The sequence below is a fragment of the Triturus cristatus genome, chromosome 12 (assembly GCF_964204655.1).
Source record: "Triturus cristatus chromosome 12, aTriCri1.1, whole genome shotgun sequence".
Taxonomy (NCBI): domain Eukaryota; kingdom Metazoa; phylum Chordata; class Amphibia; order Caudata; family Salamandridae; genus Triturus; species Triturus cristatus.
The window spans coordinates 218481306-218506738 of record NC_140595.1 but is presented as its reverse complement, the minus strand read 5'-3'; the positions used below and the strand labels follow the sequence as shown (position 1 = coordinate 218506738).

At 45.2% G+C, this 25433-nt stretch overlaps 26 non-coding genes across 26 annotated transcripts; all 26 read left to right on the top strand.

The window, feature by feature from the left end:
* The first annotated feature begins 216 nt into the window (after window positions 1-216).
* Window positions 217-331, top strand: LOC146775041 (U5 spliceosomal RNA). The gene has a single exon (XR_014973695.1). It is a non-coding gene; the product is annotated as a U5 spliceosomal RNA (small nuclear RNA).
* An 852-nt stretch (window positions 332-1183) lies between these two features.
* Window positions 1184-1298, top strand: LOC146775040 (U5 spliceosomal RNA). The gene has a single exon (XR_014973694.1). It is a non-coding gene; the product is annotated as a U5 spliceosomal RNA (small nuclear RNA).
* An 852-nt stretch (window positions 1299-2150) lies between these two features.
* LOC146775039 (U5 spliceosomal RNA) lies at window positions 2151-2265 on the top strand. Its single transcript, XR_014972984.1, has one exon. It is a non-coding gene; the product is annotated as a U5 spliceosomal RNA (small nuclear RNA).
* An 865-nt stretch (window positions 2266-3130) lies between these two features.
* Window positions 3131-3245, top strand: LOC146775038 (U5 spliceosomal RNA). The gene has a single exon (XR_014972983.1). It is a non-coding gene; the product is annotated as a U5 spliceosomal RNA (small nuclear RNA).
* An 852-nt stretch (window positions 3246-4097) lies between these two features.
* LOC146775037 (U5 spliceosomal RNA) lies at window positions 4098-4212 on the top strand. Its single transcript, XR_014972982.1, has one exon. It is a non-coding gene; the product is annotated as a U5 spliceosomal RNA (small nuclear RNA).
* An 839-nt stretch (window positions 4213-5051) lies between these two features.
* LOC146775036 (U5 spliceosomal RNA) lies at window positions 5052-5166 on the top strand. Its single transcript, XR_014972980.1, has one exon. It is a non-coding gene; the product is annotated as a U5 spliceosomal RNA (small nuclear RNA).
* An 852-nt stretch (window positions 5167-6018) lies between these two features.
* LOC146775035 (U5 spliceosomal RNA) lies at window positions 6019-6133 on the top strand. The gene has a single exon (XR_014972781.1). It is a non-coding gene; the product is annotated as a U5 spliceosomal RNA (small nuclear RNA).
* Window positions 6134-6985: 852 nt separating this feature from the next.
* On the top strand, window positions 6986-7100 carry LOC146775034 (U5 spliceosomal RNA). Its single transcript, XR_014973692.1, has one exon. It is a non-coding gene; the product is annotated as a U5 spliceosomal RNA (small nuclear RNA).
* An 852-nt stretch (window positions 7101-7952) lies between these two features.
* On the top strand, window positions 7953-8067 carry LOC146775033 (U5 spliceosomal RNA). The gene has a single exon (XR_014974229.1). It is a non-coding gene; the product is annotated as a U5 spliceosomal RNA (small nuclear RNA).
* Window positions 8068-8955: 888 nt separating this feature from the next.
* LOC146775032 (U5 spliceosomal RNA) lies at window positions 8956-9070 on the top strand. Its single transcript, XR_014972979.1, has one exon. It is a non-coding gene; the product is annotated as a U5 spliceosomal RNA (small nuclear RNA).
* An 853-nt stretch (window positions 9071-9923) lies between these two features.
* LOC146775031 (U5 spliceosomal RNA) lies at window positions 9924-10038 on the top strand. Its single transcript, XR_014972978.1, has one exon. It is a non-coding gene; the product is annotated as a U5 spliceosomal RNA (small nuclear RNA).
* Window positions 10039-10890: 852 nt separating this feature from the next.
* LOC146775030 (U5 spliceosomal RNA) lies at window positions 10891-11005 on the top strand. Its single transcript, XR_014973691.1, has one exon. It is a non-coding gene; the product is annotated as a U5 spliceosomal RNA (small nuclear RNA).
* Window positions 11006-11857: 852 nt separating this feature from the next.
* Window positions 11858-11972, top strand: LOC146775029 (U5 spliceosomal RNA). The gene has a single exon (XR_014972977.1). It is a non-coding gene; the product is annotated as a U5 spliceosomal RNA (small nuclear RNA).
* Window positions 11973-12837: 865 nt separating this feature from the next.
* Window positions 12838-12952, top strand: LOC146775028 (U5 spliceosomal RNA). Its single transcript, XR_014972976.1, has one exon. It is a non-coding gene; the product is annotated as a U5 spliceosomal RNA (small nuclear RNA).
* Window positions 12953-13804: 852 nt separating this feature from the next.
* LOC146775027 (U5 spliceosomal RNA) lies at window positions 13805-13919 on the top strand. The gene has a single exon (XR_014972975.1). It is a non-coding gene; the product is annotated as a U5 spliceosomal RNA (small nuclear RNA).
* An 852-nt stretch (window positions 13920-14771) lies between these two features.
* Window positions 14772-14886, top strand: LOC146775026 (U5 spliceosomal RNA). The gene has a single exon (XR_014972974.1). It is a non-coding gene; the product is annotated as a U5 spliceosomal RNA (small nuclear RNA).
* An 852-nt stretch (window positions 14887-15738) lies between these two features.
* Window positions 15739-15853, top strand: LOC146775025 (U5 spliceosomal RNA). Its single transcript, XR_014973778.1, has one exon. It is a non-coding gene; the product is annotated as a U5 spliceosomal RNA (small nuclear RNA).
* Window positions 15854-16705: 852 nt separating this feature from the next.
* LOC146775024 (U5 spliceosomal RNA) lies at window positions 16706-16820 on the top strand. The gene has a single exon (XR_014973690.1). It is a non-coding gene; the product is annotated as a U5 spliceosomal RNA (small nuclear RNA).
* An 852-nt stretch (window positions 16821-17672) lies between these two features.
* Window positions 17673-17787, top strand: LOC146775023 (U5 spliceosomal RNA). Its single transcript, XR_014972973.1, has one exon. It is a non-coding gene; the product is annotated as a U5 spliceosomal RNA (small nuclear RNA).
* Window positions 17788-18639: 852 nt separating this feature from the next.
* LOC146775022 (U5 spliceosomal RNA) lies at window positions 18640-18754 on the top strand. Its single transcript, XR_014972972.1, has one exon. It is a non-coding gene; the product is annotated as a U5 spliceosomal RNA (small nuclear RNA).
* Window positions 18755-19606: 852 nt separating this feature from the next.
* LOC146775021 (U5 spliceosomal RNA) lies at window positions 19607-19721 on the top strand. The gene has a single exon (XR_014972971.1). It is a non-coding gene; the product is annotated as a U5 spliceosomal RNA (small nuclear RNA).
* An 852-nt stretch (window positions 19722-20573) lies between these two features.
* On the top strand, window positions 20574-20688 carry LOC146775020 (U5 spliceosomal RNA). The gene has a single exon (XR_014973777.1). It is a non-coding gene; the product is annotated as a U5 spliceosomal RNA (small nuclear RNA).
* Window positions 20689-21540: 852 nt separating this feature from the next.
* LOC146775019 (U5 spliceosomal RNA) lies at window positions 21541-21655 on the top strand. The gene has a single exon (XR_014973689.1). It is a non-coding gene; the product is annotated as a U5 spliceosomal RNA (small nuclear RNA).
* Window positions 21656-22507: 852 nt separating this feature from the next.
* Window positions 22508-22622, top strand: LOC146775018 (U5 spliceosomal RNA). The gene has a single exon (XR_014974228.1). It is a non-coding gene; the product is annotated as a U5 spliceosomal RNA (small nuclear RNA).
* An 888-nt stretch (window positions 22623-23510) lies between these two features.
* LOC146775017 (U5 spliceosomal RNA) lies at window positions 23511-23625 on the top strand. The gene has a single exon (XR_014972969.1). It is a non-coding gene; the product is annotated as a U5 spliceosomal RNA (small nuclear RNA).
* Window positions 23626-24477: 852 nt separating this feature from the next.
* On the top strand, window positions 24478-24592 carry LOC146775016 (U5 spliceosomal RNA). The gene has a single exon (XR_014974643.1). It is a non-coding gene; the product is annotated as a U5 spliceosomal RNA (small nuclear RNA).
* The last annotated feature ends 841 nt before the right edge of the window (window positions 24593-25433 follow it).

Sequence of the window (25433 nt, the reverse complement as noted above, 5' to 3'; positions counted from 1 at the left end):
GAGTACAAAAGAAATTTGCATATTCCCAGACATACACATGTGAACAGTCCACCTTTTTGTACCTTGAGCAGAGACTTTGAAATGTTGGCCTGTTTTGCCCACCGGCCTGGTTCTCGCCCTCTTTCTTAGAGCCTGCAAATACCTTTCAGGTCCTCACCCTCGCAATGACAGGGTCTTTGATGTGCCGCCACTTACCCTAGAGAGCTATATTGTCACTTACTCTGGTTTCTCTTCAAAACGAAAAAATCTTTTGCCTTTTACTAAAGATTTCCGTGGAGAGGAACATTTAAGAGTTTATTCAATTTTTTTAAGCCTTGCCACAGGTGAGGCTGTTTATCATTTGTTTAAAAGAAAAGCATTAGAAGTTGGGGAATATCCAGCAATTGTCTGCTGCTTTTTTGGGGGACATGAGTTTGGTGTTTTATTCCTGAGCTCTCTGCTTGCTCATTTGCATAAACAGAGTGCAGGAGAGGTGCCTCATGGGAAAGAGCTTGTGCAGTGCATGAGATTGCTTTTCTTGACTGACTTGAAACTTCACGATCGCAGGCAGTATATTTTCTTATCTCCCAAAGATCCTGCTGCCAGATCCCAGAGGTCACCCTCCTTTTTAAAGGTGGGACCAAGACTCATGCTGTGCTTTTCATAGGGCTTGCCCGTTATTTGTGCCCGTTAGAGGTGCCCTGAGAGGTCGCCAATCCTGAGTCAGCTTCCTCTCAGGTAGACTTGAAGGGGCACGTCAGACTTGTTTCACGTGTCTCCAGCCTAGACAGATATATCCTTCTATATTCAGGTTTAATGAAAGTACGTGTGAAAAAGGCACATACGGTGCATGGCTATGTGTAGAGCGTGTTGAAAGCGTAAAATGGCTAGGGGACAAAAGGCCTACAGTGCCACTTAACTAAAAGCCTGATTCACATTTCCTGTTCCCCTTCCCCAGCAGCCCCGACAACTCCTAATGAGCTGAGGTGAGTACAAAAGAAATTTGCATATTCCCAGACATACACATGTGAACAGTCCACCTTTTTGTACCTTGAGCAGAGACTTTGAAATGTTGGCCTGTTTTGCCCACCGGCCTGGTTCTCGCCCTCTTTCTTAGAGCCTGAAAATACCTTTCAGGTCCTCACCCTCGCAATGACAGGGTCTTTGATGTGCCGCCACTTACCCTAGAGAGCTATATTGTCACTTACTCTGGTTTCTCTTCAAAACGAAAAAATCTTTTGCCTTTTACTAAAGATTTCCGTGGAGAGGAACATTTAAGAGTTTATTCAATTTTTTTAAGCCTTGCCACAGGTGAGGCTGTTTATCATTTGTTTAAAAGAAAAGCATTAGAAGTTGGGGAATATCCAGCAATTGTCTGCTGCTTTTTTGGGGGACATGAGTTTGGTGTTTTATTCCTGAGCTCTCTGCTTGCTCATTTGCATAAACAGAGTGCAGGAGAGGTGCCTCATGGGAAAGAGCTTGTGCAGTGCATGAGATTGCTTTTCTTGACTGACTTGAAACTTCACGATCGCAGGCAGTATATTTTCTTATCTCCCAAAGATCCTGCTGCCAGATCCCAGAGGTCACCCTCCTTTTTAAAGGTGGGACCAAGACTCATGCTGTGCTTTTCATAGGGCTTGCCCGTTATTTGTGCCCGTTAGAGGTGCCCTGAGAGGTCGCCAATCCTGAGTCAGCTTCCTCTCAGGTAGACTTGAAGGGGCACGTCAGACTTGTTTCACGTGTCTCCAGCCTAGACAGATATATCCTTCTATATTCAGGTTTAATGAAAGTACGTGTGAAAAAGGCACATACGGTGCATGGCTATGTGTAGAGCGTGTTGAAAGCGTAAAATGGCTAGGGGACAAAAGGCCTACAGTGCCACTTAACTAAAAGCCTGATTCACATTTCCTGTTCCCCTTCCCCAGCAGCCCCGACAACTCCTAATGAGCTGAGGTGAGTACAAAAGAAATTTGCATATTCCCAGACATACACATGTGAACAGTCCACCTTTTTGTACCTTGAGCAGAGACTTTGAAATGTTGGCCTGTTTTGCCCACCGGCCTGGTTCTCGCCCTCTTTCTTAGAGCCTGAAAATACCTTTCAGGTCCTCACCCTCGCAATGACAGGGTCTTTGATGTGCCGCCACTTACCCTAGAGAGCTATATTGTCACTTACTCTGGTTTCTCTTCAAAACGAAAAAATCTTTCGCCTTTTACTAAAGATTTCCGTGGAGAGGAACATTTAAGAGTTTATTCAATTTTTTTAAGCCTTGCCACAGGTGAGGCTGTTTATCATTTGTTTAAAAGAAAAGCATTAGAAGTTGGGGAATATCCAGCAATTGTCTGCTGCTTTTTTGGGGGACATGAGTTTGGTGTTTTATTCCTGAGCTCTCTGCTTGCTCATTTGCATAAACAGAGTGCAGGAGAGGTGCCTCATGGGAAAGAGCTTGTGCAGTGCATGAGATTGCTTTTCTTGACTGACTTGAAACTTCACGATCGCAGGCAGTATATTTTCTTATCTCCCAAAGATCCTGCTGCCAGATCCCAGAGGTCACCCTCCTTTTTAAAGGTGGGACCAAGACTCATGCTGTGCTTTTCATAGGGCTTGCCCGTTATTTGTGCCCGTTATTTGTGCCCGTTCGAGGTGCCCTGAGAGGTCGCCAATCCTGAGTCAGCTTCCTCTCAGGTAGACTTGAAGGGGCACGTCAGACTTGTTTCACGTGTCTCCAGCCTAGACAGATATATCCTTCTATATTCAGGTTTAATGAAAGTACGTGTGAAAAAGGCACATACGGTGCATGGCTATGTGTAGAGCGTGTTGAAAGCGTAAAATGGCTAGGGGACAAAAGGCCTACAGTGCCACTTAACTAAAAGCCTGATTCACATTTCCTGTTCCCCTTCCCCAGCAGCCCCGACAACTCCTAATGAGCTGAGGTGAGTACAAAAGAAATTTGCATATTCCCAGACATACACATGTGAACAGTCCACCTTTTTGTACCTTGAGCAGAGACTTTGAAATGTTGGCCTGTTTTGCCCACCGGCCTGGTTCTCGCCCTCTTTCTTAGAGCCTGAAAATACCTTTCAGGTCCTCACCCTCGCAATGACAGGGTCTTTGATGTGCCGCCACTTACCCTAGAGAGCTATATTGTCACTTACTCTGGTTTCTCTTCAAAACGAAAAAATCTTTCGCCTTTTACTAAAGATTTCCGTGGAGAGGAACATTTAAGAGTTTATTCAATTTTTTTAAGCCTTGCCACAGGTGAGGCTGTTTATCATTTGTTTAAAAGAAAAGCATTAGAAGTTGGGGAATATCCAGCAATTGTCTGCTGCTTTTTTGGGGGACATGAGTTTGGTGTTTTATTCCTGAGCTCTCTGCTTGCTCATTTGCATAAACAGAGTGCAGGAGAGGTGCCTCATGGGAAAGAGCTTGTGCAGTGCATGAGATTGCTTTTCTTGACTGACTTGAAACTTCACGATCGCAGGCAGTATATTTTCTTATCTCCCAAAGATCCTGCTGCCAGATCCCAGAGGTCACCCTCCTTTTTAAAGGTGGGACCAAGACTCATGCTGTGCTTTTCATAGGGCTTGCCCGTTATTTGTGCCCGTTATTTGTGCCCTGAGAGGTCGCCAATCCTGAGTCAGCTTCCTCTCAGGTAGACTTGAAGGGGCACGTCAGACTTGTTTCACGTGTCTCCAGCCTAGACAGATATATCCTTCTATATTCAGGTTTAATGAAAGTACGTGTGAAAAAGGCACATACGGTGCATGGCTATGTGTAGAGCGTGTTGAAAGCGTAAAATGGCTAGGGGACAAAAGGCCTACAGTGCCACTTAACTAAAAGCCTGATTCACATTTCCTGTTCCCCTTCCCCAGCAGCCCCGACAACTCCTAATGAGCTGAGGTGAGTACAAAAGAAATTTGCATATTCCCAGACATACACATGTGAACAGTCCACCTTTTTGTACCTTGAGCAGAGACTTTGAAATGTTGGCCTGTTTTGCCCACCGGCCTGGTTCTCGCCCTCTTTCTTAGAGCCTGAAAATACCTTTCAGGTCCTCACCCTCGCAATGACAGGGTCTTTGATGTGCCGCCACTTACCCTAGAGAGCTATATTGTCACTTACTCTGGTTTCTCTTCAAAACGAAAAAATCTTTCGCCTTTTACTAAAGATTTCCGTGGAGAGGAACATTTAAGAGTTTATTCAATTTTTTTAAGCCTTGCCACAGGTGAGGCTGTTTATCATTTGTTTAAAAGAAAAGCATTAGAAGTTGGGGAATATCCAGCAATTGTCTGCTGCTTTTTTGGGGGACATAAGTTTGGTGTTTTATTCCTGAGCTCTCTGCTTGCTCATTTGCATAAACAGAGTGCAGGAGAGGTGCCTCATGGGAAAGAGCTTGTGCAGTGCATGAGATTGCTTTTCTTGACTGACTTGAAACTTCACGATCGCAGGCAGTATATTTTCTTATCTCCCAAAGATCCTGCTGCCAGATCCCAGAGGTCACCCTCCTTTTTAAAGGTGGGACCAAGACTCATGCTGTGCTTTTCATAGGGCGTGCCCGTTCGAGGTGCCCTGAGAGGTCGCCAATCCTGAGTCAGCTTCCTCTCAGGTAGACTTGAAGGGGCACGTCAGACTTGTTTCACGTGTCTCCAGCCTAGACAGATATATCCTTCTATATTCAGGTTTAATGAAAGTACGTGTGAAAAAGGCACATACGGTGCATGGCTATGTGTAGAGCGTGTTGAAAGCGTAAAATGGCTAGGGGACAAAAGGCCTACAGTGTCACTTAACTAAAAGCCTGATTCACATTTCCTGTTCCCCTTCCCCAGCAGCCCCGACAACTCCTAATGAGCTGAGGTGAGTACAAAAGAAATTTGCATATTCCCAGACATACACATGTGAACAGTCCACCTTTTTGTACCTTGAGCAGAGACTTTGAAATGTTGGCCTGTTTTGCCCACCGGCCTGGTTCTCGCCCTCTTTCTTAGAGCCTGAAAATACCTTTCAGGTCCTCACCCTCGCAATGACAGGGTCTTTGATGTGCCGCCACTTACCCTAGAGAGCTATATTGTCACTTACTCTGGTTTCTCTTCAAAACGAAAAAATCTTTCGCCTTTTACTAAAGATTTCCGTGGAGAGGAACATTTAAGAGTTTATTCAATTTTTTTAAGCCTTGCCACAGGTGAGGCTGTTTATCATTTGTTTAAAAGAAAAGCATTAGAAGTTGGGGAATATCCAGCAATTGTCTGCTGCTTTTTTGGGGGACATGAGTTTGGTGTTTTATTCCTGAGCTCTCTGCTTGCTCATTTGCATAAACAGAGTGCAGGAGAGGTGCCTCATGGGAAAGAGCTTGTGCAGTGCATGAGATTGCTTTTCTTGACTGACTTGAAACTTCACGATCGCAGGCAGTATATTTTCTTATCTCCCAAAGATCCTGCTGCCAGATCCCAGAGGTCACCCTCCTTTTTAAAGGTGGGACCAAGACTCATGCTGTGCTTTTCATAGGGCTTGCCCGTTATTTGTGCCCGTTATTTGTGCCCTGAGAGGTCGCCAATCCTGAGTCAGCTTCCTCTCAGGTAGACTTGAAGGGGCACGTCAGACTTGTTTCACGTGTCTCCAGCCTAGACAGATATATCCTTCTATATTCAGGTTTAATGAAAGTACGTGTGAAAAAGGCACATACGGTGCATGGCTATGTGTAGAGCGTGTTGAAAGCGTAAAATGGCTAGGGGACAAAAGGCCTACAGTGCCACTTAACTAAAAGCCTGATTCACATTTCCTGTTCCCCTTCCCCAGCAGCCCCGACAACTCCTAATGAGCTGAGGTGAGTACAAAAGAAATTTGCATATTCCCAGACATACACATGTGAACAGTCCACCTTTTTGTACCTTGAGCAGAGACTTTGAAATGTTGGCCTGTTTTGCCCACCGGCCTGGTTCTCGCCCTCTTTCTTAGAGCCTGAAAATACCTTTCAGGTCCTCACCCTCGCAATGACAGGGTCTTTGATGTGCCGCCACTTACCCTAGAGAGCTATATTGTCACTTACTCTGGTTTCTCTTCAAAACGAAAAAATCTTTCGCCTTTTACTAAAGATTTCCGTGGAGAGGAACATTTAAGAGTTTATTCAATTTTTTTAAGCCTTGCCATAGGTGAGGCTGTTTATCATTTGTTTAAAAGAAAAGCATTAGAAGTTGGGGAATATCCAGCAATTGTCTGCTGCTTTTTTGGGGGACATAAGTTTGGTGTTTTATTCCTGAGCTCTCTGCTTGCTCATTTGCATAAACAGAGTGCAGGAGAGGTGCCTCATGGGAAAGAGCTTGTGCAGTGCATGAGATTGCTTTTCTTGACTGACTTGAAACTTCACGATCGCAGGCAGTATATTTTCTTATCTCCCAAAGATCCTGCTGCCAGATCCCAGAGGTCACCCTCCTTTTTAAAGGTGGGACCAAGACTCATGCTGTGCTTTTCATAGGGCTTGCCCGTTATTTGTGCCCGTTCGAGGTGCCCTGAGAGGTCGCCAATCCTGAGTCAGCTTCCTCTCAGGTAGACTTGAAGGGGCACGTCAGACTTGTTTCACGTGTCTCCAGCCTAGACAGATATATCCTTCTATATTCAGGTTTAATGAAAGTACGTGTGAAAAAGGCACATACGGTGCATGGCTATGTGTAGAGCGTGTTAAAAGCGTAAAATGGCTAGGGGACAAAAGGCCTACAGTGCCACTTAACTAAAAGCCTGATTCACATTTCCTGTTCCCCTTCCCCAGCAGCCCCGACAACTCCTAATGAGCTGAGGTGAGTACAAAAGAAATTTGCATATTCCCAGACATACACATGTGAACAGTCCACCTTTTTGTACCTTGAGCAGAGACTTTGAAATGTTGGCCTGTTTTGCCCACCGGCCTGGTTCTCGCCCTCTTTCTTAGAGCCTGCAAATACCTTTCAGGTCCTCACCCTCGCAATGACAGGGTCTTTGATGTGCCGCCACTTACCCTAGAGAGCTATATTGTCACTTACTCTGGTTTCTCTTCAAAACGAAAAAATCTTTTGCCTTTTACTAAAGATTTCCGTGGAGAGGAACATTTAAGAGTTTATTCAATTTTTTTAAGCCTTGCCACAGGTGAGGCTGTTTATCATTTGTTTAAAAGAAAAGCATTAGAAGTTGGGGAATATCCAGCAATTGTCTGCTGCTTTTTTGGGGGACATGAGTTTGGTGTTTTATTCCTGAGCTCTCTGCTTGCTCATTTGCATAAACAGAGTGCAGGAGAGGTGCCTCATGGGAAAGAGCTTGTGCAGTGCATGAGATTGCTTTTCTTGACTGACTTGAAACTTCACGATCGCAGGCAGTATATTTTCTTATCTCCCAAAGATCCTGCTGCCAGATCCCAGAGGTCACCCTCCTTTTTAAAGGTGGGACCAAGACTCATGCTGTGCTTTTCATAGGGCTTGCCCGTTATTTGTGCCCGTTAGAGGTGCCCTGAGAGGTCGCCAATCCTGAGTCAGCTTCCTCTCAGGTAGACTTGAAGGGGCACGTCAGACTTGTTTCACGTGTCTCCAGCCTAGACAGATATATCCTTCTATATTCAGGTTTAATGAAAGTACGTGTGAAAAAGGCACATACGGTGCATGGCTATGTGTAGAGCGTGTTGAAAGCGTAAAATGGCTAGGGGACAAAAGGCCTACAGTGCCACTTAACTAAAAGCCTGATTCACATTTCCTGTTCCCCTTCCCCAGCAGCCCCGACAACTCCTAATGAGCTGAGGTGAGTACAAAAGAAATTTGCATATTCCCAGACATACACATGTGAACAGTCCACCTTTTTGTACCTTGAGCAGAGACTTTGAAATGTTGGCCTGTTTTGCCCACCGGCCTGGTTCTCGCCCTCTTTCTTAGAGCCTGAAAATACCTTTCAGGTCCTCACCCTCGCAATGACAGGGTCTTTGATGTGCCGCCACTTACCCTAGAGAGCTATATTGTCACTTACTCTGGTTTCTCTTCAAAACGAAAATATCTTTCGCCTTTTACTAAAGATTTCCGTGGAGAGGAACATTTAAGAGTTTATTCAATTTTTTTAAGCCTTGCCACAGGTGAGGCTGTTTATCATTTGTTTAAAAGAAAAGCATTAGAAGTTGGGGAATATCCAGCAATTGTCTGCTGCTTTTTTGGGGGACATGGGTTTGGTGTTTTATTCCTGAGCTCTCTGCTTGCTCATTTGCATAAACAGAGTGCAGGAGAGGTGCCTCATGGGAAAGAGCTTGTGCAGTGCATGAGATTGCTTTTCTTGACTGACTTGAAACCACACGATCGCAGGCAGTATATTTTCTTATCTCCCAAAGATCCTGCTGCCAGATCCCAGAGGTCACCCTCCTTTTTAAAGGTGGGACCAAGACTCATGCTGTGCTTTTCATAGGGCTTGCCCGTTATTTGTGCCCGTTGGAGGTGCCCTGAGAGGTCGCCAATCCTGAGTCCGCTTCCTCTCAGGTAGACTTGAAGGGGCACGTCAGACTTGTTTCACGTGTCTCCAGCCTAGACAGATATATTCTTCTATATTCAGGTTTAATGAAAGTACGTGTGAAAAAGGCACATACGGTGCATGGCTATGTGTAGAGCACAGTGGTGGCTCTGAGCATATCGATTGGAGGGATGGTGTTGAAAGCGTAAAATGGCTAGGGGACAAAAGGCCTACAGTGCCACTTAACTAAAAGCCTGATTCACATTTCCTGTTCCCCTTCCCCAGCAGCCCCGACAACTCCTAATGAGCTGAGGTGAGTACAAAAGAAATTTGCATATTCCCAGACATACACATGTGAACAGTCCACCTTTTTGTACCTTGAGCAGAGACTTTGAAATGTTGGCCTGTTTTGCCCACCGGCCTGGTTCTCGCCCTCTTTCTTAGAGCCTGAAAATACCTTTCAGGTCCTCACCCTCGCAATGACAGGGTCTTTGATGTGCCGCCACTTACCCTAGAGAGCTATATTGTCACTTACTCTGGTTTCTCTTCAAAACGAAAAAATCTTTCGCCTTTTACTAAAGATTTCCGTGGAGAGGAACATTTAAGAGTTTATTCAATTTTTTTAAGCCTTGCCACAGGTGAGGCTGTTTATCATTTGTTTAAAAGAAAAGCATTACAAGTTGGGGAATATCCAGCAATTGTCTGCTGCTTTTTTTGGGGGACATGAGTTTGGTGTTTTATTCCTGAGCTCTCTGCTTGCTCATTTGCATAAACAGAGTGCAGGAGAGGTGCCTCATGGGAAAGAGCTTGTGCAGTGCATGAGATTGCTTTTCTTGACTGACTTGAAACTTCACGATCGCAGGCAGTATATTTTCTTATCTCCCAAAGATCCTGCTGCCAGATCCCAGAGGTCACCCTCCTTTTTAAAGGTGGGACCAAGACTCATGCTGTGCTTTTCATAGGGCTTGCCCGTTATTTGTGCCCGTTCGAGGTGCCCTGAGAGGTCGCCAATCCTGAGTCAGCTTCCTCTCAGGTAGACTTGAAGGGGCACGTCAGACTTGTTTCACGTGTCTCCAGCCTAGACAGATATATCCTTCTATATTCAGGTTTAATGAAAGTACGTGTGAAAAAGGCACATACGGTGCATGGCTATGTGTAGAGCGTGTTGAAAGCGTAAAATGGCTAGGGGACAAAAGGCCTACAGTGCCACTTAACTAAAAGCCTGATTCACATTTCCTGTTCCCCTTCCCCAGCAGCCCCGACAACTCCTAATGAGCTGAGGTGAGTACAAAAGAAATTTGCATATTCCCAGACATACACATGTGAACAGTCCACCTTTTTGTACCTTGAGCAGAGACTTTGAAATGTTGGCCTGTTTTGCCCACCGGCCTGGTTCTCGCCCTCTTTCTTAGAGCCTGAAAATACCTTTCAGGTCCTCACCCTCGCAATGACAGGGTCTTTGATGTGCCGCCACTTACCCTAGAGAGCTATATTGTCACTTACTCTGGTTTCTCTTCAAAACGAAAAAATCTTTCGCCTTTTACTAAAGATTTCCGTGGAGAGGAACATTTAAGAGTTTATTCAATTTTTTTAAGCCTTGCCACAGGTGAGGCTGTTTATCATTTGTTTAAAAGAAAAGCATTAGAAGTTGGGGAATATCCAGCAATTGTCTGCTGCTTTTTTGGGGGACATAAGTTTGGTGTTTTATTCCTGAGCTCTCTGCTTGCTCATTTGCATAAACAGAGTGCAGGAGAGGTGCCTCATGGGAAAGAGCTTGTGCAGTGCATGAGATTGCTTTTCTTGACTGACTTGAAACTTCACGATCGCAGGCAGTATATTTTCTTATCTCCCAAAGATCCTGCTGCCAGATCCCAGAGGTCACCCTCCTTTTTAAAGGTGGGACCAAGACTCATGCTGTGCTTTTCATAGGGCTTGCCCGTTATTTGTGCCCGTTCGAGGTGCCCTGAGAGGTCGCCAATCCTGAGTCAGCTTCCTCTCAGGTAGACTTGAAGGGGCACGTCAGACTTGTTTCACGTGTCTCCAGCCTAGACAGATATATCCTTCTATATTCAGGTTTAATGAAAGTACGTGTGAAAAAGGCACATACGGTGCATGGCTATGTGTAGAGCGTGTTAAAAGCGTAAAATGGCTAGGGGACAAAAGGCCTACAGTGCCACTTAACTAAAAGCCTGATTCACATTTCCTGTTCCCCTTCCCCAGCAGCCCCGACAACTCCTAATGAGCTGAGGTGAGTACAAAAGAAATTTGCATATTCCCAGACATACACATGTGAACAGTCCACCTTTTTGTACCTTGAGCAGAGACTTTGAAATGTTGGCCTGTTTTGCCCACCGGCCTGGTTCTCGCCCTCTTTCTTAGAGCCTGCAAATACCTTTCAGGTCCTCACCCTCGCAATGACAGGGTCTTTGATGTGCCGCCACTTACCCTAGAGAGCTATATTGTCACTTACTCTGGTTTCTCTTCAAAACGAAAAAATCTTTTGCCTTTTACTAAAGATTTCCGTGGAGAGGAACATTTAAGAGTTTATTCAATTTTTTTAAGCCTTGCCACAGGTGAGGCTGTTTATCATTTGTTTAAAAGAAAAGCATTAGAAGTTGGGGAATATCCAGCAATTGTCTGCTGCTTTTTTGGGGGACATGAGTTTGGTGTTTTATTCCTGAGCTCTCTGCTTGCTCATTTGCATAAACAGAGTGCAGGAGAGGTGCCTCATGGGAAAGAGCTTGTGCAGTGCATGAGATTGCTTTTCTTGACTGACTTGAAACTTCACGATCGCAGGCAGTATATTTTCTTATCTCCCAAAGATCCTGCTGCCAGATCCCAGAGGTCACCCTCCTTTTTAAAGGTGGGACCAAGACTCATGCTGTGCTTTTCATAGGGCTTGCCCGTTATTTGTGCCCGTTAGAGGTGCCCTGAGAGGTCGCCAATCCTGAGTCAGCTTCCTCTCAGGTAGACTTGAAGGGGCACGTCAGACTTGTTTCACGTGTCTCCAGCCTAGACAGATATATCCTTCTATATTCAGGTTTAATGAAAGTACGTGTGAAAAAGGCACATACGGTGCATGGCTATGTGTAGAGCGTGTTGAAAGCGTAAAATGGCTAGGGGACAAAAGGCCTACAGTGCCACTTAACTAAAAGCCTGATTCACATTTCCTGTTCCCCTTCCCCAGCAGCCCCGACAACTCCTAATGAGCTGAGGTGAGTACAAAAGAAATTTGCATATTCCCAGACATACACATGTGAACAGTCCACCTTTTTGTACCTTGAGCAGAGACTTTGAAATGTTGGCCTGTTTTGCCCACCGGCCTGGTTCTCGCCCTCTTTCTTAGAGCCTGAAAATACCTTTCAGGTCCTCACCCTCGCAATGACAGGGTCTTTGATGTGCCGCCACTTACCCTAGAGAGCTATATTGTCACTTACTCTGGTTTCTCTTCAAAACGAAAAAATCTTTCGCCTTTTACTAAAGATTTCCGTGGAGAGGAACATTTAAGAGTTTATTCAATTTTTTTAAGCCTTGCCACAGGTGAGGCTGTTTATCATTTGTTTAAAAGAAAAGCATTAGAAGTTGGGGAATATCCAGCAATTGTCTGCTGCTTTTTTGGGGGACATGAGTTTGGTGTTTTATTCCTGAGCTCTCTGCTTGCTCATTTGCATAAACAGAGTGCAGGAGAGGTGCCTCATGGGAAAGAGCTTGTGCAGTGCATGAGATTGCTTTTCTTGACTGACTTGAAACTTCACGATCGCAGGCAGTATATTTTCTTATCTCCCAAAGATCCTGCTGCCAGATCCCAGAGGTCACCCTCCTTTTTAAAGGTGGGACCAAGACTCATGCTGTGCTTTTCATAGGGCTTGCCCGTTATTTGTGCCCGTTATTTGTGCCCGTTCGAGGTGCCCTGAGAGGTCGCCAATCCTGAGTCAGCTTCCTCTCAGGTAGACTTGAAGGGGCACGTCAGACTTGTTTCACGTGTCTCCAGCCTAGACAGATATATCCTTCTATATTCAGGTTTAATGAAAGTACGTGTGAAAAAGGCACATACGGTGCATGGCTATGTGTAGAGCGTGTTGAAAGCGTAAAATGGCTAGGGGACAAAAGGCCTACAGTGCCACTTAACTAAAAGCCTGATTCACATTTCCTGTTCCCCTTCCCCAGCAGCCCCGACAACTCCTAATGAGCTGAGGTGAGTACAAAAGAAATTTGCATATTCCCAGACATACACATGTGAACAGTCCACCTTTTTGTACCTTGAGCAGAGACTTTGAAATGTTGGCCTGTTTTGCCCACCGGCCTGGTTCTCGCCCTCTTTCTTAGAGCCTGAAAATACCTTTCAGGTCCTCACCCTCGCAATGACAGGGTCTTTGATGTGCCGCCACTTACCCTAGAGAGCTATATTGTCACTTACTCTGGTTTCTCTTCAAAACGAAAAAATCTTTCGCCTTTTACTAAAGATTTCCGTGGAGAGGAACATTTAAGAGTTTATTCAATTTTTTTAAGCCTTGCCACAGGTGAGGCTGTTTATCATTTGTTTAAAAGAAAAGCATTAGAAGTTGGGGAATATCCAGCAATTGTCTGCTGCTTTTTTGGGGGACATGAGTTTGGTGTTTTATTCCTGAGCTCTCTGCTTGCTCATTTGCATAAACAGAGTGCAGGAGAGGTGCCTCATGGGAAAGAGCTTGTGCAGTGCATGAGATTGCTTTTCTTGACTGACTTGAAACTTCACGATCGCAGGCAGTATATTTTCTTATCTCCCAAAGATCCTGCTGCCAGATCCCAGAGGTCACCCTCCTTTTTAAAGGTGGGACCAAGACTCATGCTGTGCTTTTCATAGGGCTTGCCCGTTATTTGTGCCCGTTATTTGTGCCCTGAGAGGTCGCCAATCCTGAGTCAGCTTCCTCTCAGGTAGACTTGAAGGGGCACGTCAGACTTGTTTCACGTGTCTCCAGCCTAGACAGATATATCCTTCTATATTCAGGTTTAATGAAAGTACGTGTGAAAAAGGCACATACGGTGCATGGCTATGTGTAGAGCGTGTTGAAAGCGTAAAATGGCTAGGGGACAAAAGGCCTACAGTGCCACTTAACTAAAAGCCTGATTCACATTTCCTGTTCCCCTTCCCCAGCAGCCCCGACAACTCCTAATGAGCTGAGGTGAGTACAAAAGAAATTTGCATATTCCCAGACATACACATGTGAACAGTCCACCTTTTTGTACCTTGAGCAGAGACTTTGAAATGTTGGCCTGTTTTGCCCACCGGCCTGGTTCTCGCCCTCTTTCTTAGAGCCTGAAAATACCTTTCAGGTCCTCACCCTCGCAATGACAGGGTCTTTGATGTGCCGCCACTTACCCTAGAGAGCTATATTGTCACTTACTCTGGTTTCTCTTCAAAACGAAAAAATCTTTCGCCTTTTACTAAAGATTTCCGTGGAGAGGAACATTTAAGAGTTTATTCAATTTTTTTAAGCCTTGCCACAGGTGAGGCTGTTTATCATTTGTTTAAAAGAAAAGCATTAGAAGTTGGGGAATATCCAGCAATTGTCTGCTGCTTTTTTGGGGGACATAAGTTTGGTGTTTTATTCCTGAGCTCTCTGCTTGCTCATTTGCATAAACAGAGTGCAGGAGAGGTGCCTCATGGGAAAGAGCTTGTGCAGTGCATGAGATTGCTTTTCTTGACTGACTTGAAACTTCACGATCGCAGGCAGTATATTTTCTTATCTCCCAAAGATCCTGCTGCCAGATCCCAGAGGTCACCCTCCTTTTTAAAGGTGGGACCAAGACTCATGCTGTGCTTTTCATAGGGCTTGCCCGTTATTTGTGCCCGTTCGAGGTGCCCTGAGAGGTCGCCAATCCTGAGTCAGCTTCCTCTCAGGTAGACTTGAAGGGGCACGTCAGACTTGTTTCACGTGTCTCCAGCCTAGACAGATATATCCTTCTATATTCAGGTTTAATGAAAGTACGTGTGAAAAAGGCACATACGGTGCATGGCTATGTGTAGAGCGTGTTGAAAGCGTAAAATGGCTAGGGGACAAAAGGCCTACAGTGCCACTTAACTAAAAGCCTGATTCACATTTCCTGTTCCCCTTCCCCAGCAGCCCCGACAACTCCTAATGAGCTGAGGTGAGTACAAAAGAAATTTGCATATTCCCAGACATACACATGTGAACAGTCCACCTTTTTGTACCTTGAGCAGAGACTTTGAAATGTTGGCCTGTTTTGCCCACCGGCCTGGTTCTCGCCCTCTTTCTTAGAGCCTGAAAATACCTTTCAGGTCCTCACCCTCGCAATGACAGGGTCTTTGATGTGCCGCCACTTACCCTAGAGAGCTATATTGTCACTTACTCTGGTTTCTCTTCAAAACGAAAAAATCTTTCGCCTTTTACTAAAGATTTCCGTGGAGAGGAACATTTAAGAGTTTATTCAATTTTTTTAAGCCTTGCCACAGGTGAGGCTGTTTATCATTTGTTTAAAAGAAAAGCATTAGAAGTTGGGGAATAACCAGCAATTGTCTGCTGCTTTTTTGGGGGACATGAGTTTGGTGTTTTATTCCTGAGCTCTCTGCTTGCTCATTTGCATAAACAGAGTGCAGGAGAGGTGCCTCATGGGAAAGAGCTTGTGCAGTGCATGAGATTGCTTTTCTTGACTGACTTGAAACTTCACGATCGCAGGCAGTATATTTTCTTATCTCCCAAAGATCCTGCTGCCAGATCCCAGAGGTCACCCTCCTTTTTAAAGGTGGGACCAAGACTCATGCTGTGCTTTTCATAGGGCTTGCCCGTTATTTGTGCCCGTTATTTGTGCCCTGAGAGGTCGCCAATCCTGAGTCAGCTTCCTCTCAGGTAGACTTGAAGGGGCACGTCAGACTTGTTTCACGTGTCTCCAGCCTAGACAGATATATCCTTCTATATTCAGGTTTAATGAAAGTACGTGTGAAAAAGGCACATACGGTGCATGGCTATGTGTAGAGCGTGTTGAAAGCGTAAAATGGCTAGGGGACAAAAGGCCTACAGTGCCACTTAACTAAAAGCCTGATTCACATTTCCTGTTCCCCTTCCCCAGCAGCCCCGACAACTCCTAATGAGCTGAGGTGAGTACAAAAGAAATTTGCATATTCCCAGACATACACATGTGAACAGTCCACCTTTTTGTACCTTGAGCAGAGACTTTGAAATGTTGGCCTGTTTTGCCCACCGGCCTGGTTCTCGCCCTCTTTCTTAGAGCCTGAAAATACCTTTCAGGTCCTCACCCTCGCAATGACAGGGTCTTTGATGTGCCGCCACTTACCCTAGAGAGCTATATTGTCACTTACTCTGGTTTCTCTTCAAAACGAAAAAATCTTTCGCCTTTTACTAAAGATTTCCGTGGAGAGGAACATTTAAGAGTTTATTCAATTTTTTTAAGCCTTGCCACAGGTGTGGCTGTTTATCATTTGTTTAAAAGAAAAGCATTAGAAGTTGGGGAATATCCAGCAATTGTCTGCTGCTTTTTTGGGGGACATAAGTTTGGTGTTTTATTCCTGAGCTCTCTGCTTGCTCATTTGCATAAACAGAGTGCAGGAGAGGTGCCTCATGGGAAAGAGCTTGTGCAGTGCATGAGATTGCTTTTCTTGACTGACTTGAAACTTCACGATCGCAGGCAGTATATTTTCTTATCTCCCAAAGATCCTGCTGCCAGATCCCAGAGGTCACCCTCCTTTTTAAAGGTGGGACCAAGACTCATGCTGTGCTTTTCATAGGGCTTGCCCGTTATTTGTGCCCGTTCGAGGTGCCCTGAGAGGTCGCCAATCCTGAGTCAGCTTCCTCTCAGGTAGACTTGAAGGGGCACGTCAGACTTGTTTCACGTGTCTCCAGCCTAGACAGATATATCCTTCTATATTCAGGTTTAATGAAAGTACGTGTGAAAAAGGCACATACGGTGCATGGCTATGTGTAGAGCGTGTTAAAAGCGTAAAATGGCTAGGGGACAAAAGGCCTACAGTGCCACTTAACTAAAAGCCTGATTCACATTTCCTGTTCCCCTTCCCCAGCAGCCCCGACAACTCCTAATGAGCTGAGGTGAGTACAAAAGAAATTTGCATATTCCCAGACATACACATGTGAACAGTCCACCTTTTTGTACCTTGAGCAGAGACTTTGAAATGTTGGCCTGTTTTGCCCACCGGCCTGGTTCTCGCCCTCTTTCTTAGAGCCTGCAAATACCTTTCAGGTCCTCACCCTCGCAATGACAGGGTCTTTGATGTGCCGCCACTTACCCTAGAGAGCTATATTGTCACTTACTCTGGTTTCTCTTCAAAACGAAAAAATCTTTTGCCTTTTACTAAAGATTTCCGTGGAGAGGAACATTTAAGAGTTTATTCAATTTTTTTAAGCCTTGCCACAGGTGAGGCTGTTTATCATTTGTTTAAAAGAAAAGCATTAGAAGTTGGGGAATATCCAGCAATTGTCTGCTGCTTTTTTGGGGGACATGAGTTTGGTGTTTTATTCCTGAGCTCTCTGCTTGCTCATTTGCATAAACAGAGTGCAGGAGAGGTGCCTCATGGGAAAGAGCTTGTGCAGTGCATGAGATTGCTTTTCTTGACTGACTTGAAACTTCACGATCGCAGGCAGTATATTTTCTTATCTCCCAAAGATCCTGCTGCCAGATCCCAGAGGTCACCCTCCTTTTTAAAGGTGGGACCAAGACTCATGCTGTGCTTTTCATAGGGCTTGCCCGTTATTTGTGCCCGTTCGAGGTGCCCTGAGAGGTCGCCAATCCTGAGTCAGCTTCCTCTCAGGTAGACTTGAAGGGGCACGTCAGACTTGTTTCACGTGTCTCCAGCCTAGACAGATATATCCTTCTATATTCAGGTTTAATGAAAGTACGTGTGAAAAAGGCACATACGGTGCATGGCTATGTGTAGAGCGTGTTGAAAGCGTAAAATGGCTAGGGGACAAAAGGCCTACAGTGCCACTTAACTAAAAGCCTGATTCACATTTCCTGTTCCCCTTCCCCAGCAGCCCCGACAACTCCTAATGAGCTGAGGTGAGTACAAAAGAAATTTGCATATTCCCAGACATACACATGTGAACAGTCCACCTTTTTGTACCTTGAGCAGAGACTTTGAAATGTTGGCCTGTTTTGCCCACCGGCCTGGTTCTCGCCCTCTTTCTTAGAGCCTGAAAATACCTTTCAGGTCCTCACCCTCGCAATGACAGGGTCTTTGATGTGCCGCCACTTACCCTAGAGAGCTATATTGTCACTTACTCTGGTTTCTCTTCAAAACGAAAAAATCTTTCGCCTTTTACTAAAGATTTCCGTGGAGAGGAACATTTAAGAGTTTATTCAATTTTTTTAAGCCTTGCCACAGGTGAGGCTGTTTATCATTTGTTTAAAAGAAAAGCATTAGAAGTTGGGGAATATCCAGCAATTGTCTGCTGCTTTTTTGGGGGACATGAGTTTGGTGTTTTATTCCTGAGCTCTCTGCTTGCTCATTTGCATAAACAGAGTGCAGGAGAGGTGCCTCATGGGAAAGAGCTTGTGCAGTGCATGAGATTGCTTTTCTTGACTGACTTGAAACTTCACGATCGCAGGCAGTATATTTTCTTATCTCCCAAAGATCCTGCTGCCAGATCCCAGAGGTCACCCTCCTTTTTAAAGGTGGGACCAAGACTCATGCTGTGCTTTTCATAGGGCTTGCCCGTTATTTGTGCCCGTTATTTGTGCCCTGAGAGGTCGCCAATCCTGAGTCAGCTTCCTCTCAGGTAGACTTGAAGGGGCACGTCAGACTTGTTTCACGTGTCTCCAGCCTAGACAGATATATCCTTCTATATTCAGGTTTAATGAAAGTACGTGTGAAAAAGGCACATACGGTGCATGGCTATGTGTAGAGCGTGTTGAAAGCGTAAAATGGCTAGGGGACAAAAGGCCTACAGTGCCACTTAACTAAAAGCCTGATTCACATTTCCTGTTCCCCTTCCCCAGCAGCCCCGACAACTCCTAATGAGCTGAGGTGAGTACAAAAGAAATTTGCATATTCCCAGACATACACATGTGAACAGTCCACCTTTTTGTACCTTGAGCAGAGACTTTGAAATGTTGGCCTGTTTTGCCCACCGGCCTGGTTCTCGCCCTCTTTCTTAGAGCCTGAAAATACCTTTCAGGTCCTCACCCTCGCAATGACAGGGTCTTTGATGTGCCGCCACTTACCCTAGAGAGCTATATTGTCACTTACTCTGGTTTCTCTTCAAAACGAAAAAATCTTTCGCCTTTTACTAAAGATTTCCGTGGAGAGGAACATTTAAGAGTTTATTCAATTTTTTTAAGCCTTGCCACAGGTGAGGCTGTTTATCATTTGTTTAAAAGAAAAGCATTAGAAGTTGGGGAATATCCAGCAATTGTCTGCTGCTTTTTTGGGGGACATAAGTTTGGTGTTTTATTCCTGAGCTCTCTGCTTGCTCATTTGCATAAACAGAGTGCAGGAGAGGTGCCTCATGGGAAAGAGCTTGTGCAGTGCATGAGATTGCTTTTCTTGACTGACTTGAAACTTCACGATCGCAGGCAGTATATTTTCTTATCTCCCAAAGATCCTGCTGCCAGATCCCAGAGGTCACCCTCCTTTTTAAAGGTGGGACCAAGACTCATGCTGTGCTTTTCATAGGGCTTGCCCGTTATTTGTGCCCGTTCGAGGTGCCCTGAGAGGTCGCCAATCCTGAGTCAGCTTCCTCTCAGGTAGACTTGAAGGGGCACGTCAGACTTGTTTCACGTGTCTCCAGCCTAGACAGATATATCCTTCTATATTCAGGTTTAATGAAAGTACGTGTGAAAAAGGCACATACGGTGCATGGCTATGTGTAGAGCGTGTTGAAAGCGTAAAATGGCTAGGGGACAAAAGGCCTACAGTGCCACTTAACTAAAAGCCTGATTCACATTTCCTGTTCCCCTTCCCCAGCAGCCCCGACAACTCCTAATGAGCTGAGGTGAGTACAAAAGAAATTTGCATATTCCCAGACATACACATGTGAACAGTCCACCTTTTTGTACCTTGAGCAGAGACTTTGAAATGTTGGCCTGTTTTGCCCACCGGCCTGGTTCTCGCCCTCTTTCTTAGAGCCTGAAAATACCTTTCAGGTCCTCACCCTCGCAATGACAGGGTCTTTGATGTGCCGCCACTTACCCTAGAGAGCTATATTGTCACTTACTCTGGTTTCTCTTCAAAACGAAAAAATCTTTCGCCTTTTACTAAAGATTTCCGTGGAGAGGAACATTTAAGAGTTTATTCAATTTTTTTAAGCCTTGCCACAGGTGAGGCTGTTTATCATTTGTTTAAAAGAAAAGCATTAGAAGTTGGGGAATAACCAGCAATTGTCTGCTGCTTTTTTGGGGGACATGAGTTTGGTGTTTTATTCCTGAGCTCTCTGCTTGCTCATTTGCATAAACAGAGTGCAGGAGAGGTGCCTCATGGGAAAGAGCTTGTGCAGTGCATGAGATTGCTTTTCTTGACTGACTTGAAACTTCACGATCGCAGGCAGTATATTTTCTTATCTCCCAAAGATCCTGCTGCCAGATCCCAGAGGTCACCCTCCTTTTTAAAGGTGGGACCAAGACTCATGCTGTGCTTTTCATAGGGCTTGCCCGTTATTTGTGCCCGTTATTTGTGCCCTGAGAGGTCGCCAATCCTGAGTCAGCTTCCTCTCAGGTAGACTTGAAGGGGCACGTCAGACTTGTTTCACGTGTCTCCAGCCTAGACAGATATATCCTTCTATATTCAGGTTTAATGAAAGTACGTGTGAAAAAGGCACATACGGTGCATGGCTATGTGTAGAGCGTGTTGAAAGCGTAAAATGGCTAGGGGACAAAAGGCCTACAGTGCCACTTAACTAAAAGCCTGATTCACATTTCCTGTTCCCCTTCCCCAGCAGCCCCGACAACTCCTAATGAGCTGAGGTGAGTACAAAAGAAATTTGCATATTCCCAGACATACACATGTGAACAGTCCACCTTTTTGTACCTTGAGCAGAGACTTTGAAATGTTGGCCTGTTTTGCCCACCGGCCTGGTTCTCGCCCTCTTTCTTAGAGCCTGAAAATACCTTTCAGGTCCTCACCCTCGCAATGACAGGGTCTTTGATGTGCCGCCACTTACCCTAGAGAGCTATATTGTCACTTACTCTGGTTTCTCTTCAAAACGAAAAAATCTTTCGCCTTTTACTAAAGATTTCCGTGGAGAGGAACATTTAAGAGTTTATTCAATTTTTTTAAGCCTTGCCACAGGTGTGGCTGTTTATCATTTGTTTAAAAGAAAAGCATTAGAAGTTGGGGAATATCCAGCAATTGTCTGCTGCTTTTTTGGGGGACATAAGTTTGGTGTTTTATTCCTGAGCTCTCTGCTTGCTCATTTGCATAAACAGAGTGCAGGAGAGGTGCCTCATGGGAAAGAGCTTGTGCAGTGCATGAGATTGCTTTTCTTGACTGACTTGAAACTTCACGATCGCAGGCAGTATATTTTCTTATCTCCCAAAGATCCTGCTGCCAGATCCCAGAGGTCACCCTCCTTTTTAAAGGTGGGACCAAGACTCATGCTGTGCTTTTCATAGGGCTTGCCCGTTATTTGTGCCCGTTCGAGGTGCCCTGAGAGGTCGCCAATCCTGAGTCAGCTTCCTCTCAGGTAGACTTGAAGGGGCACGTCAGACTTGTTTCACGTGTCTCCAGCCTAGACAGATATATCCTTCTATATTCAGGTTTAATGAAAGTACGTGTGAAAAAGGCACATACGGTGCATGGCTATGTGTAGAGCGTGTTAAAAGCGTAAAATGGCTAGGGGACAAAAGGCCTACAGTGCCACTTAACTAAAAGCCTGATTCACATTTCCTGTTCCCCTTCCCCAGCAGCCCCGACAACTCCTAATGAGCTGAGGTGAGTACAAAAGAAATTTGCATATTCCCAGACATACACATGTGAACAGTCCACCTTTTTGTACCTTGAGCAGAGACTTTGAAATGTTGGCCTGTTTTGCCCACCGGCCTGGTTCTCGCCCTCTTTCTTAGAGCCTGCAAATACCTTTCAGGTCCTCACCCTCGCAATGACAGGGTCTTTGATGTGCCGCCACTTACCCTAGAGAGCTATATTGTCACTTACTCTGGTTTCTCTTCAAAACGAAAAAATCTTTTGCCTTTTACTAAAGATTTCCGTGGAGAGGAACATTTAAGAGTTTATTCAATTTTTTTAAGCCTTGCCACAGGTGAGGCTGTTTATCATTTGTTTAAAAGAAAAGCATTAGAAGTTGGGGAATATCCAGCAATTGTCTGCTGCTTTTTTGGGGGACATGAGTTTGGTGTTTTATTCCTGAGCTCTCTGCTTGCTCATTTGCATAAACAGAGTGCAGGAGAGGTGCCTCATGGGAAAGAGCTTGTGCAGTGCATGAGATTGCTTTTCTTGACTGACTTGAAACTTCACGATCGCAGGCAGTATATTTTCTTATCTCCCAAAGATCCTGCTGCCAGATCCCAGAGGTCACCCTCCTTTTTAAAGGTGGGACCAAGACTCATGCTGTGCTTTTCATAGGGCTTGCCCGTTATTTGTGCCCGTTAGAGGTGCCCTGAGAGGTCGCCAATCCTGAGTCAGCTTCCTCTCAGGTAGACTTGAAGGGGCACGTCAGACTTGTTTCACGTGTCTCCAGCCTAGACAGATATATCCTTCTATATTCAGGTTTAATGAAAGTACGTGTGAAAAAGGCACATACGGTGCATGGCTATGTGTAGAGCGTGTTGAAAGCGTAAAATGGCTAGGGGACAAAAGGCCTACAGTGCCACTTAACTAAAAGCCTGATTCACATTTCCTGTTCCCCTTCCCCAGCAGCCCCGACAACTCCTAATGAGCTGAGGTGAGTACAAAAGAAATTTGCATATTCCCAGACATACACATGTGAACAGTCCACCTTTTTGTACCTTGAGCAGAGACTTTGAAATGTTGGCCTGTTTTGCCCACCGGCCTGGTTCTCGCCCTCTTTCTTAGAGCCTGAAAATACCTTTCAGGTCCTCACCCTCGCAATGACAGGGTCTTTGATGTGCCGCCACTTACCCTAGAGAGCTATATTGTCACTTACTCTGGTTTCTCTTCAAAACGAAAATATCTTTCGCCTTTTACTAAAGATTTCCGTGGAGAGGAACATTTAAGAGTTTATTCAATTTTTTTAAGCCTTGCCACAGGTGAGGCTGTTTATCATTTGTTTAAAAGAAAAGCATTAGAAGTTGGGGAATATCCAGCAATTGTCTGCTGCTTTTTTGGGGGACATGGGTTTGGTGTTTTATTCCTGAGCTCTCTGCTTGCTCATTTGCATAAACAGAGTGCAGGAGAGGTGCCTCATGGGAAAGAGCTTGTGCAGTGCATGAGATTGCTTTTCTTGACTGACTTGAAACCACACGATCGCAGGCAGTATATTTTCTTATCTCCCAAAGATCCTGCTGCCAGATCCCAGAGGTCACCCTCCTTTTTAAAGGTGGGACCAAGACTCATGCTGTGCTTTTCATAGGGCTTGCCCGTTATTTGTGCCCGTTGGAGGTGCCCTGAGAGGTCGCCAATCCTGAGTCCGCTTCCTCTCAGGTAGACTTGAAGGGGCACGTCAGACTTGTTTCACGTGTCTCCAGCCTAGACAGATATATTCTTCTATATTCAGGTTTAATGAAAGTACGTGTGAAAAAGGCACATACGGTGCATGGCTATGTGTAGAGCACAGTGGTGGCTCTGAGCATATCGATTGGAGGGATGGTGTTGAAAGCGTAAAATGGCTAGGGGACAAAAGGCCTACAGTGCCACTTAACTAAAAGCCTGATTCACATTTCCTGTTCCCCTTCCCCAGCAGCCCCGACAACTCCTAATGAGCTGAGGTGAGTACAAAAGAAATTTGCATATTCCCAGACATACACATGTGAACAGTCCACCTTTTTGTACCTTGAGCAGAGACTTTGAAATGTTGGCCTGTTTTGCCCACCGGCCTGGTTCTCGCCCTCTTTCTTAGAGCCTGAAAATACCTTTCAGGTCCTCACCCTCGCAATGACAGGGTCTTTGATGTGCCGCCACTTACCCTAGAGAGCTATATTGTCACTTACTCTGGTTTCTCTTCAAAACGAAAAAATCTTTCGCCTTTTACTAAAGATTTCCGTGGAGAGGAACATTTAAGAGTTTATTCAATTTTTTTAAGCCTTGCCACAGGTGAGGCTGTTTATCATTTGTTTAAAAGAAAAGCATTAGAAGTTGGGGAATATCCAGCAATTGTCTGCTGCTTTTTTGGGGGACATGAGTTTGGTGTTTTATTCCTGAGCTCTCTGCTTGCTCATTTGCATAAACAGAGTGCAGGAGAGGTGCCTCATGGGAAAGAGCTTGTGCAGTGCATGAGATTGCTTTTCTTGACTGACTTGAAACTTCACGATCGCAGGCAGTATATTTTCTTATCTCCCAAAGATCCTGCTGCCAGATCCCAGAGGTCACCCTCCTTTTTAAAGGTGGGACCAAGACTCATGCTGTGCTTTTCATAGGGCTTGCCCGTTATTTGTGCCCGTTATTTGTGCCCTGAGAGGTCGCCAATCCTGAGTCAGCTTCCTCTCAGGTAGACTTGAAGGGGCACGTCAGACTTGTTTCACGTGTCTCCAGCCTAGACAGATATATCCTTCTATATTCAGGTTTAATGAAAGTACGTGTGAAAAAGGCACATACGGTGCATGGCTATGTGTAGAGCGTGTTGAAAGCGTAAAATGGCTAGGGGACAAAAGGCCTACAGTGCCACTTAACTAAAAGCCTGATTCACATTTCCTGTTCCTCTTCCCCAGCAGCCCCGACAACTCCTAATGAGCTGAGGTGAGTACAAAAGAAATTTGCATATTCCCAGACATACACATGTGAACAGTCCACCTTTTTGTACCTTGAGCAGAGACTTTGAAATGTTGGCCTGTTTTGCCCACCGGCCTGGTTCTCGCCCTCTTTCTTAGAGCCTGAAAATACCTTTCAGGTCCTCACCCTCGCAATGACAGGGTCTTTGATGTGCCGCCACTTACCCTAGAGAGCTATATTGTCACTTACTCTGGTTTCTCTTCAAAACGAAAAATTTTTTCGCCTTTTACTAAAGATTTCCGTGGAGAGGAACATTTAAGAGTTTATTCAATTTTTTTAAGCCTTGCCACAGGTGAGGCTGTTTATCATTTGTTTAAAAGAAAAGCATTAGAAGTTGGGGAATATCCAGCAATTGTCTGCTGCTTTTTTGGGGGACATAAGTTTGGTGTTTTATTCCTGAGCTCTCTGCTTGCTCATTTGCATAAACAGAGTGCAGGAGAGGTGCCTCATGGGAAAGAGCTTGTGCAGTGCATGAGATTGCTTTTCTTGACTGACTTGAAACTTCACGATCGCAGGCAGTATATTTTCTTATCTCCCAAAGATCCTGCTGCCAGATCCCAGAGGTCACCCTCCTTTTTAAAGGTGGGACCAAGACTCATGCTGTGCTTTTCATAGGGCTTGCCCGTTATTTGTGCCCGTTCGAGGTGCCCTGAGAGGTCGCCAATCCTGAGTCAGCTTCCTCTCAGGTAGACTTGAAGGGGCACGTCAGACTTGTTTCACGTGTCTCCAGCCTAGACAGATATATCCTTCTATATTCAGGTTTAATGAAAGTACGTGTGAAAAAGGCACATACGGTGCATGGCTATGTGTAGAGCGTGTTGAAAGCGTAAAATGGCTAGGGGACAAAAGGCCTACAGTGCCACTTAACTAAAAGCCTGATTCACATTTCCTGTTCCCCTTCCCCAGCAGCCCCGACAACTCCTAATGAGCTGAGGTGAGTACAAAAGAAATTTGCATATTCCCAGACATACACATGTGAACAGTCCACCTTTTTGTACCTTGAGCAGAGACTTTGAAATGTTGGCCTGTTTTGCCCACCGGCCTGGTTCTCGCCCTCTTTCTTAGAGCCTGAAAATACCTTTCAGGTCCTCACCCTCGCAATGACAGGGTCTTTGATGTGCCGCCACTTACCCTAGAGAGC